The 10,086-nt window shown below is 37.6% G+C and overlaps 1 non-coding gene across 1 annotated transcript; it reads left to right on the top strand.

Moving 5' to 3' along the window:
- The first annotated feature begins 3,271 nt into the window (after positions 1 to 3,271).
- LOC112731180 (small nucleolar RNA R71) lies at positions 3,272 to 3,375 on the top strand. Its single transcript, XR_003166970.1, has one exon. It is a non-coding gene; the product is annotated as a small nucleolar RNA R71 (small nucleolar RNA).
- The last annotated feature ends 6,711 nt before the right edge of the window (positions 3,376 to 10,086 follow it).

Genomic DNA, 10,086 nt, shown 5'->3' with positions numbered 1-10,086 from the left:
TTGCTCTTGCCTCTTGGTTTTAAGAGCTTTTGGCTTTTTCTGCTTGCTTTTCTTTCTATTATTTTTTTTTGCCTATATATATATATTTTTCTGCAAGCTTTGTTCTTTGCTGCTTTTTCTTGCTTCAAGAATCATTTTTATGATTTTTCAGATTATCAAATAACATGTTTCCTAGTCATCATTCTTTCAAGAGCCAACATATTTAACATTCTTGAACAACAACTTCAAAAGACATATGCACTGTTCAAGCATACATTCAGAAAACAAGAAGCATTGTCACCATATCAATATAATTAAACTAAGTTCAAGGATAAATTCGAAACTCATGTACTTCTTGTTCTTTTAAATTAAAACAATTTTTATTTAAGAGAGGCGATGGATTCATAGGACATTCATAACTTTAAGACAAAGTTACTAACTACTAATGATCATGTAATGAAGACACAAACATAGATAAGCACATAACATAGAAAATGAAAAATAGAAGAAATAAGAGCAAGGAATGAATCCACCTTAGTGATGGTGGCGTTTCCTTCTTGAGGAACCAATGATGTCCTTGAGCTCTTCTATGTCTCTTCCTTGTCTTTGTTGCTCCTCCTTCATTGCTTTTTGATCTTCTCTTATTTCATGGAGCATGATGGAGTGCTCTTGATGTTCCACCCTTAGTTGCTTCCAATAATTGTGTGGAAGAAAATGTCTCCCCTGAGGTATCTCAGGGATCTCTTGATTTGCAGTCAAATGTTCTACCACTGAGCTATAGACCCTTGATGGAAGCTTTTGTCTTCCCTTTCCTCTTTCTAGAGGTTTCTCTGGCCTTAGGTGCCATCAATGGTTATGGAAAAAACAAAAAAGCTATGCTTTTACCACACCAAACTCAGAATGTTGCTCGCCCTCGAGCAAAAGAAGAAAGAAGAAGAAGAAGAAGATATGGAGGAGATGGATGGATGTGTGTATTCGGCCATATGGGTGGGATTGGGTGGGAGAGAGATGTTGGATTTTGAAGGTGGTGGGTGTATTGATGTGAGTGGTAAATGGAAAAGAGAAGGGATGATCATGAATGGAAAGAGAGATGATGAGGTAGGTGGGGATCCTGTGGGGTCCACAGATCCTGAGATGATCCTGCAGGGTCCACAGATCCTGAGGTGTCAAGGCATTTACATCCCTGCACCAATTTAGGCATGGAAAATGCCCTTGCACACAACTCTGGGCGTTCAGCGCCAGGTTGGTGCCCATTTTGGGTGTTCAACGCCCCTTTGCTGCCATTTCTGGCGTTGAACGCCAGAACCATGCTTGTTCTGGGCGTTCAGCGCCAGGATGCTGCCCATTCTGGGCGTTCAGCGCCAGAACCATGCTCTGTTCTGGCGTTTGAACGCCAGACAGATGCTCCTCCAGGGTGTGATTTTCCTTCTGCTGTTTTTTGATTCCGTTTTCAATTTTTATATTTATTTTGTGACTCCACATGATCATGAACCTACAAAGACATATAACTAAGAAAAATATAGTTAGATAAATAAAAATTGGGTTGCCTCCCAACAAGCGCTTCTTTAATGTCAATAGCTTGACAGTGGGCTCTCATGGAGCCTCACAGATGTGCAGAGCTTTGTTGAGACTCTCCAACACCAAACTTAGAGTTTGGATATGGGAGTTCAACACCAAACTTAGAGTTTGGTTGTGGCCTCCCAACACCAAACTTAGAGTTTGACTGTGGGGGCTCTGGTTGACTCTGCTTTGAGAGAAGCTTTTTCTGCTTCCTCTCCATGGTTGCAGAGGGAGATCCTTGAGTTTTAAACACAAGGGAGTCCTCATTCCATTGAAGGACTAGTTCACCTCTGTCAACATCAATCACAGCTCTTGCTGTGGCCAGGAAAGGTCTTCCTAGGATGATGGATTCATCCTCTTCCTTTCCAGTATCCAGGACTATGAAATCAGCAGGGATGTAAAGGCCTTCAACCTTTACTAACACGTCCTCTACTTGTCCATATGCCTGTTTTCTTGAATTATCTGCCATCTCTAATGAGATTTTAGCAGCTTGCACCCATAGATTCCCAGCTTCTCTATTACAGAGAGGGGCATGAGGTTTATTCCTGAACCAAGGTCACACAGAGCCTTAAAGATCATGGTGCCTATGGTACAAGGTATTATGAACTTTCCAGGATCCTGTCTCTTCTGAGGCAATGTCAGTTGATCCAGATCACTTAGTTTATTGATGAACAAGGGAGGTTCAACTTCCCAAGTATCAATGCCAAATAATCTGGCATTCAGCTTCATGATTGCACCAAGAAACTTGGCTGTTTGCTCTTTAGTAACATCCTCATTCTCTTCAGAAGAGGAATACTCATCAGAGCTCATGAATGGCATAAGGAGGTTCAGTGGAATCTCTATGGTCTCTAGATGAGTCTCAGATTCCTTTGGTTTCTCAGAGGGAAGCTCCTTATTGATCACTGGACGTCCCAGGAGGTCTTCCTCCTTGGGATTCACGTCCTCTCCTCTCCTCACAGGTTCGGCCATGGTGCTTATGTCAATGGCCTTGCACTCTCCTTTTGGATTCTCTTCTGTATTGCTTGGGAGAGTACTAGGAGGGATTTCAGTGATCCTTTTACTCAGCTGGCCCACTTGTGCTTCCAGACTTCTAATGGAAGATCTTGTTTCATTCATGAAACTTACAGTGGCCTTAGACAGATCAGAGACTAGGTTTGCTAAGCTAGATGGATTCTGCTCAAAATTCTCTGTTTGTTGCTGAGTGGATGATGGAAAAGGTTTATTATTGTTAAACCTGTTTCTTCCACCATTATTAAAGCCTTGTTGAGGCTTTTGATCCTTCCATGAGAAATTTGGATGATTTCTCCATGATGAGTTATAGGTGTTTCCATAAGGTTCACCTAAGTAATTCACCTCTGCTATTGCAGGGTTCTCAGGATCATAAGCTTCTTCTTCATAAGAAGCCTCTTGAGTACTGTTGGATGCAGCTTGCATTCCATTCAGACTCTGAGAGATCATATTGACTTGCTGAGTCAATATTTTGTTCTGAGCCAATATGGCATTCAGAGTATCAACTTCAAGAACTCCCTTCTTCATAGGCGTCCCATTATTCACAGGATTCCTTTCAGAAGTGTACATGAACTGGTTATTAGCAACCATGTCAATGAGTTCTTAAGCTTCTGCAGGCGTTTTCTTTAGGTGAATGGATCCACCTGCAGAAGTGTCCAGTGACATCTTTGATAGCTCAGATAAACCATCATAGAATATATCCATGATGGTCCATTCTGAAAGTATGTCAAAAGGACACTTTTTGGTCAACTGTTTGTATCTTTCCCAAGCTTCATAGAGGGATTCACCTTCTTTCTGTCTGAAGGTTTGAACATCAGCTCTAAGCTTGCTCAGCTTTTGAGGAGGAAAGTACTTGGCTAAGAAAGCCGTGACCAGCTTATCCCAAGAGTTCAGGCTGTCTTTGGGTTGAGAATCCAACCATAATCTAGCTCTGTCTCTTACACCAAAAGGGAAAAGCATGAGCCTGTAGACTTCAGGATCTACTCCATTAGTCTTAACAGTATCACATATCTGCAAGAATTCAGTTAAGAACTGAAAAGGATCTTCAAATGGAAGTCCATGAAACTTGCAGTTCTGCTGCATCAGAGAAACTAGTTGAGGTTTTAGCTCAAAGTTGTTTGCTCCAATGGCAGGAATGGAGATGCTTCTTCCATGTAAATTGGAATTAGGTGCAGTAAAGTCACCAAGCATCTTCCTTACATTATTATTATTTTCGGCTGCCATCTCCTTTTCCTGTTCGAAAATTTCTGAAAGGTTTTCTCTGGATTGTTGTAATTTAGCTTCTCTTAATTTTCTCTTCAGAGTCTTTTCAGGTTCTGGATCTGCTTCCACAAGAATGTTCTTATCCTTGCTCCTGCTCATATGACAAAGAAGAAGGCACAGAAAAATAATAATAATAATAGAGATCCTTTATACCACAGTATAGGGATCCCTGTGTGAGTAGAAGAAGAGGGGGAGACAAAGAATGTAATATAATGGAAGAAACACAACTGTGAGGATGGCAGAGATGTGAGATGAGATGTTAGGATATGAATGAATAAATAGAATAAGATGGGGGAGGGATAATTTTCGAAAATTATTTTGAAAAAGAGTTAGTGATTTTCGAAAATGGTTTTTGAAAATTGTTAGTATTTTTTTTCGAAAATTTTTTTTTTAAATTAAAAATAAAAAATAAGAATAATTAGTTAATTAAAAAGAATTTTTTTTTTTGAAAAAGAGGGAAGATATTTTCGAAAATTAGAGAGAGAGAGTTAGTTAGGTAGTTTTGAAAAAGTTAAGAAACAAACAAAAAGTTAGTTAGTTAGTTGAAACAAATTTTTGAAAAGATAAGAAGTTAGGAGGTTAGAAAAGATATTTTGAAATCATATTTTTGAAAAGATAAGATAAGAAGATATTTTTGAAAAGATATGATTGAAATTAGTTTTGAAAAAGATTTGATTTTTAAAATCACAATTAATAACTTGATTCACAAGAAATCATAAGATATGATTCTATAACTTAAAGTTTGAATCTTTCTTAACAAGCAAGTAACAAACTTCAAATTTTTGAATCAAAACATTAATTGATTATGTTATTTTCGAAAATTTGATATAAAAAATAAGAAAAATATTTTTGAAAAATATTTTTGGAATTTTCAAAAATAACTAAGAATTTTGAAAAAGATTTTGATTTTTGAAAAAGATTTTGAAAAAGATAAGATTTTCAAATTGAAAATTTGATTTGACTCATAAGAAACAACTTGATTTTAAAAATTTTTGAAAAAGTCAACTCAAATTTTCGAATTTGATGAGAGAAAAAGGGAAAGATATTTTTTTTATTTTTGAATTTTTATGATGAGAGAGAAAAACACTAAAAAGATGCAATGCATGAAATTTTTAGATCAAAACATGTGATGCATGCAAGAATGCTATGAATGTCAAGATGAACACTAAGAACACTATGAATGTCAAGATGAACATCATAGACACAATTTTGAAACATTTTTAATGCAAAGAAAACATGCAAGACACCAAACTTAGAATTCTTTAATGCTTAGGCACTAAGAATTCAAGAATGCATATGATAAACATGAAAAGACACAAAACAAAAAATCATCAAGATCAAACAAGAAGACTTACCAAGAACAACTTGAAGATCATGAAGAACACCATGAATGCATGAAATTTTCGAAAAATGCAAGATGCACATGCAAATGACACCAAACTTATGATATGACTCAAGACTCAAACAAGAAACACAAAATATTTTTTATTTTTATGATTTTCTAATTTTTTTGTATTGTTATTTTTATTTATTTTTTTTTCAAAAATTATTTAGAAAAAAGAAAAATAAGGATTGAAAATTTTTAATATGAATTCCAGGAATCTTATGCTCTAAAGCTCCAATCAAAGGGTCAGGCATGGCTTGATAGCCAGCCAAGCTTTAGTATGTAACTTAGACATGACACGCCTGACATTCCTTACATTCAACAGTCAATTGGCTAAGAAAGATAAAGAAGCTCTTCTCTTGAGTATAAGAATTGAGACATGGCTTTACAGCCAGCCAGGCTTCAACATGCTTCATAAAACACTAGAATTCATTCTTAAAAATTTTGAAGCTATAGAATAATTTATTTTTGAAAACATTTTTTTTTCGAAAACAAAGGAAAAATTTTTGAAAATTTTTTTTTTGAAAATATTTTGAAAACAAAACAAAAAGAAAATTACCTGATCTGAGCAACAAGATGAACCTTCAGTTGTCCAAACTCAAACAATCCCCGGCAACGGCGCCAAAAACTTGGTGCACGAAATTGTGATGTCCAGGCTCAAACAATCCCTGGCAACGTGAGCAACTTGGTACGCGTAATTATGATTACACTTTAATTATGTAAAATTCATGGCTCTTTCTTTCCCTGGTAATGGCGCCAAGAACATGGTGCCAATACCATGGTTCACAACTTCGATACAACAAACCAGCAAGTGCACTGGGTCGTCCAAGTAATACCTTACGTGAGTAAGGGTCGAATCCCACGGAGATTGTTGGTCTGAAGCAAGCTATGGTCACCTTGCAAATCTCAGTCAGGCAGATATAAATTGATAATGATGTTTTCAAATATTAAATAATAGAATAGGGATAGAGGTACTTATGTAATTCATTGGTAGGAATTTCAGATAAGCGAATGGAGATGCTTTTCGTTCCTCTGAACCTCTGCTTTCCTGCTATCTTCATCCAATCAGTCTTACTCCTTTCCATGGCTGGCTTTATGTGATACATCACCATTGTCAACGGCTACTTTCGGTCATCTCTCGGGAAAATGATCCAATGCCCTGTCACGGCACGGCTAATCGTCTGGAGGCATCACCCTTGTCAATGGCTTCGTCTTATCCTCTCAGTGAATAATATGCTCACGCACCCTGTCACGGCACGGCTATTCATCTGTCGGTTCTCGATCATGCTGGAATAGGATTTACTATCCTTTTGCGTCTATCACTAACGCCCTGCAATCGCGAGTTTGGAGCTCGTCACAGTCATTCAATCATTGAATCCTACTCGGAATACCACAGACAAGGTTTAGACCTTCCGAATTCTCTTGAATGCCGCCATCATTCTAGCTTACGCCACGAAGATTCTAGTTAGGAGATCTAAGAGATATTCATTCTAGCTTATTTCATGTAGAACGGAAGTGTTTGTCAGGCACGTGTTCATAGGGGAGAATGGTGATGAGCGTCACACATAATCATCACCTTCATCACGTTCTTGGGTGGGAATGGATATCTTAGAAGCGAAATAAGATGAATTGAATAGAAAACAGTAGTACTTTGCATTAATCTTTGAGGAACAGCAGAGCTCCACACCTTAATCTATGGAGTGTAGAAACTCTACCGTTGAAAATACATAAGTGAAAGGTCCAGGCATGGCCGAGATGGCCAGCCCCCTAAACGAGATCACAGGATCAAAATACAATCCAAAGATTTCTAATACAATAGTAAAAGGTCCTATTTATAATAAACTAGCTACTAGGGTTTACATGAGTAAGTAATTGATGCATAAATCCACTTCCGGGACCCACTTGGTGTGTGCTTGGGTTGGGCTTGAGTGTTGCACGTGTAGAGGTCCTTCTTGGAGTTGAACGCCAGCTTTTGTGCCAGTTTGGGCATTCAACTCTGGTTTTGGCTCCTTTTCTGGCGCTGGACGCCAGATTTGGGTAGAAAGCTGGCGTTGAATGCCAGTTTACGTCGTCTATTCTTGGCCAAAGTATGGACTATTATATATTTCTGGAAAGCCCTGGATGTCTACTTTCCAACGCAATTAGAAGCGCGCCATTTCGAGTTCTGTAGCTCCAGAAAATCCACTTTGAGTGCAGGGAGGTCAGAATCCAACAGCATCAGCAGTCCTTTTTCAACCTCTGAATCTGATTTCTGCTCAAGTCCCTCAATTTCAGCCAGAAAATACCTGAAATCACAGAAAAACACACAAACTCATATTAAAGTCCAGAAATGTGAATTTAACATAAAAACTAAAGAAAACATCCCTAAAAGTAACTAGATCCTACTAAAAACATACTAAAAACAATGTCAAAAAGCGTATAAATTATCCGCTCATCACTTATCTCACATTCTCCCCTCTTTTTTCCCTTTTTTTTCTCTCTGATTTTCTCTCTTATTTTGAAAAAAAGAGGAGAGAGAAAAAAGAGGAATATAGAGTGAGAGAAGACTGAGAAAGAAAGAGAAAAGAGAGAAAGAAAGGGCAAAAAGAGGAGAAATAGAGAGAGGAAAGAGAAGAAAGAGAGAGAAAGAAGGGAAGGGGAGAGAGAGAGAGAGAGAGAGAGAGAGAGAGAGAGAGAAAAATAGGAGAGAGAGAGAGAGAGAGAAGTGAGGGAGAGAGAAAAAGAGAAGGGAGAGGAGAGAGAGAAACAAAAGGAAAAAGAGAGGGAAAAGAGGGAGAGAGAGAGAGAGAGAGAGAGAGAGAGAGAGAGAGAGAGAAGGGGGAAGGGAGGGAGAGCGAGGGAGAGGGGAGAGGGGAGAAAAAAGAAAGACAGGGAGAGAGTGAGAGGAAAAGGAGAGAGAGATGAGAGGGAGAACGAGGAGAAGGAGAGAGAGAGAAAGAAAAAGGGGAAGGGGAGAGAAAAAGAAAGGGAGAGTAGAGAGAGAAAGAACAGGGGAGAGAAGAGAGAGAGAGAGAGAGAGAGAGGAAGAGAGAGGGGAGAAGAGAGAGAGGGAGATGGGGGAAAGAAAAGAGACAGAGAGAGAGGGAGAAATAGAAAGAGGAAGAGAGATGGGAGGAGAGATGGAAGAGGGAGAGGAGAGAAAGAGAGGAGGGAGAGGAGAGAGAGAAAAAGAAAGGGGAAGAGAGGGGGAAAGGAGGGGAGAGAGAGAGAGAGGAGAGGAAGAGGAAGTGAGACGCGAAGGGAAAGGGAGAGAGAGGGAAAGGAGAGAGAGAGAGAGAGAGAGAGAGAGAGAGAGAGAGAAAGGGGAGAAGGAGAGAGAGAAGGAGAGAGAGAGAGAGAGAGAGAGAGAGAGAAAGGAGGGGAAAAAGAGGAGAGATAGAGAGAGAGAGAGAGAGTGAAGAGAGAGAGAGAGAGAGAAGAAGTATGTAAAAACTAATTTTGGAGTTTAAATAAAACTAGTTTTAATTTGGTTTAAAACTAAACTGAACCATAAAAACTGGTTTTTAATAAACTGGTTTTTATAAAAACTATAGTTTCAGTTCAGTTTTTTATTTAAAAAAACTGGTTTATTTAAAACAGCTTCAGTTCAGTTTCAATTCAGTCTAGTGAAACCAGTTTTTTTGCACACCCCTAATAAAATCTTAGGAATTGGATTGGAATGGTTGGATATTCAAATAGATTATTAGAGTTGAAAAGACTGAAAGATAATAAAAATTAATTAGTAACAATGTTGAAAGTCTCTTGCTAGGTGTTTTAGGACTTGAATCCTTGTGTGTTGCCTTATGTATGAAAACTTAATAATTTAAGCATAAATAAGATAATAAAACATGAATATTGATTTTGAGAAATTGTTTAGTACTTGAAATTTTGAAAAAGGGTTGAGAGGTGTTAGATTTAGATGGAACCCTTATAGGGTGGATAAGAACGATTTTTAAAGGTGTTCTGTCAAAATTTTTTTGAGAATTTTAAATAAATGTAAGCATAAGATTATTAATGAATTGGGTATTCTTATGTTAAAGATTCCAAGTTATGTAATTAAGTTTGGATTTGGTTATCTGGATAGCGTCTAAGTTTAATGGGTTTGGCTTATTTACGATTTTGGGATGGTAAAATAATGAAGAATGAATCGTGGTGTTGATTTGAAGCCGATAGGTGAGTTGATCGCTTTTGAGTTCTTGGCTTCTACCTTTAATTGAATTAGGAGATAAGAGTTGGCTAATGAATCGAGTAGGAGGATTAAATATATTGTAATTTGAATGTAGATGGGATTTGATTCAAAGGTCTAAGTTTTTCTTGTATTTGATTGAGTGAGATTGAAATTTGGTGGGGAGCTTAGCCTAGTAATGTAGTTTAATGGTTGGATTAGTTTGTGCAGTTGACTAGTGAGATGGTCCATTTGAAATTATTAGCAATAACAAATTAAATATATGTTGTTAATCCGACCTATAGCACAGGAAAAAGTGCAATCTTGGAATGGAAAAGAAATAAGTGGCCTTGGAAGAGACCAAAAAGCGCATTGATGCCAACTTCAACCGATAATTCAGATTCACATGGTTAGCTAATGTTGTCATAGTAAAAAAATATAATGGTAAATGGTGCATGTGCGTCGACTTTACTGATCTAAATAAAGCATGTCCTAAAGATGTATACTCTTTACCATCCATTGATGCTTTAGTTGATAATTTATCTGACTTTTGTAACACCCTATCACCCTAAGCTTTACCTCTAGTTGTAAAGTAAAGGATAATAACGTGCCACGACAGTTCTAAACCTCATATAATAACATATATATAAATGGGCAAGTATTAAGTTATAAGGAACGAAACAATCAACTACAATGTATTGAATATCTAAAGTTTTGGTTAGAAGATTCTCACCCAGTGTAGTTTGTA

This window comes from Arachis hypogaea, chromosome 12 (genome assembly GCF_003086295.3).
Source record: "Arachis hypogaea cultivar Tifrunner chromosome 12, arahy.Tifrunner.gnm2.J5K5, whole genome shotgun sequence".
NCBI classification, from domain to species: domain Eukaryota; kingdom Viridiplantae; phylum Streptophyta; class Magnoliopsida; order Fabales; family Fabaceae; genus Arachis; species Arachis hypogaea.
This window is presented reverse-complemented; position numbering and strand designations above follow the sequence as displayed.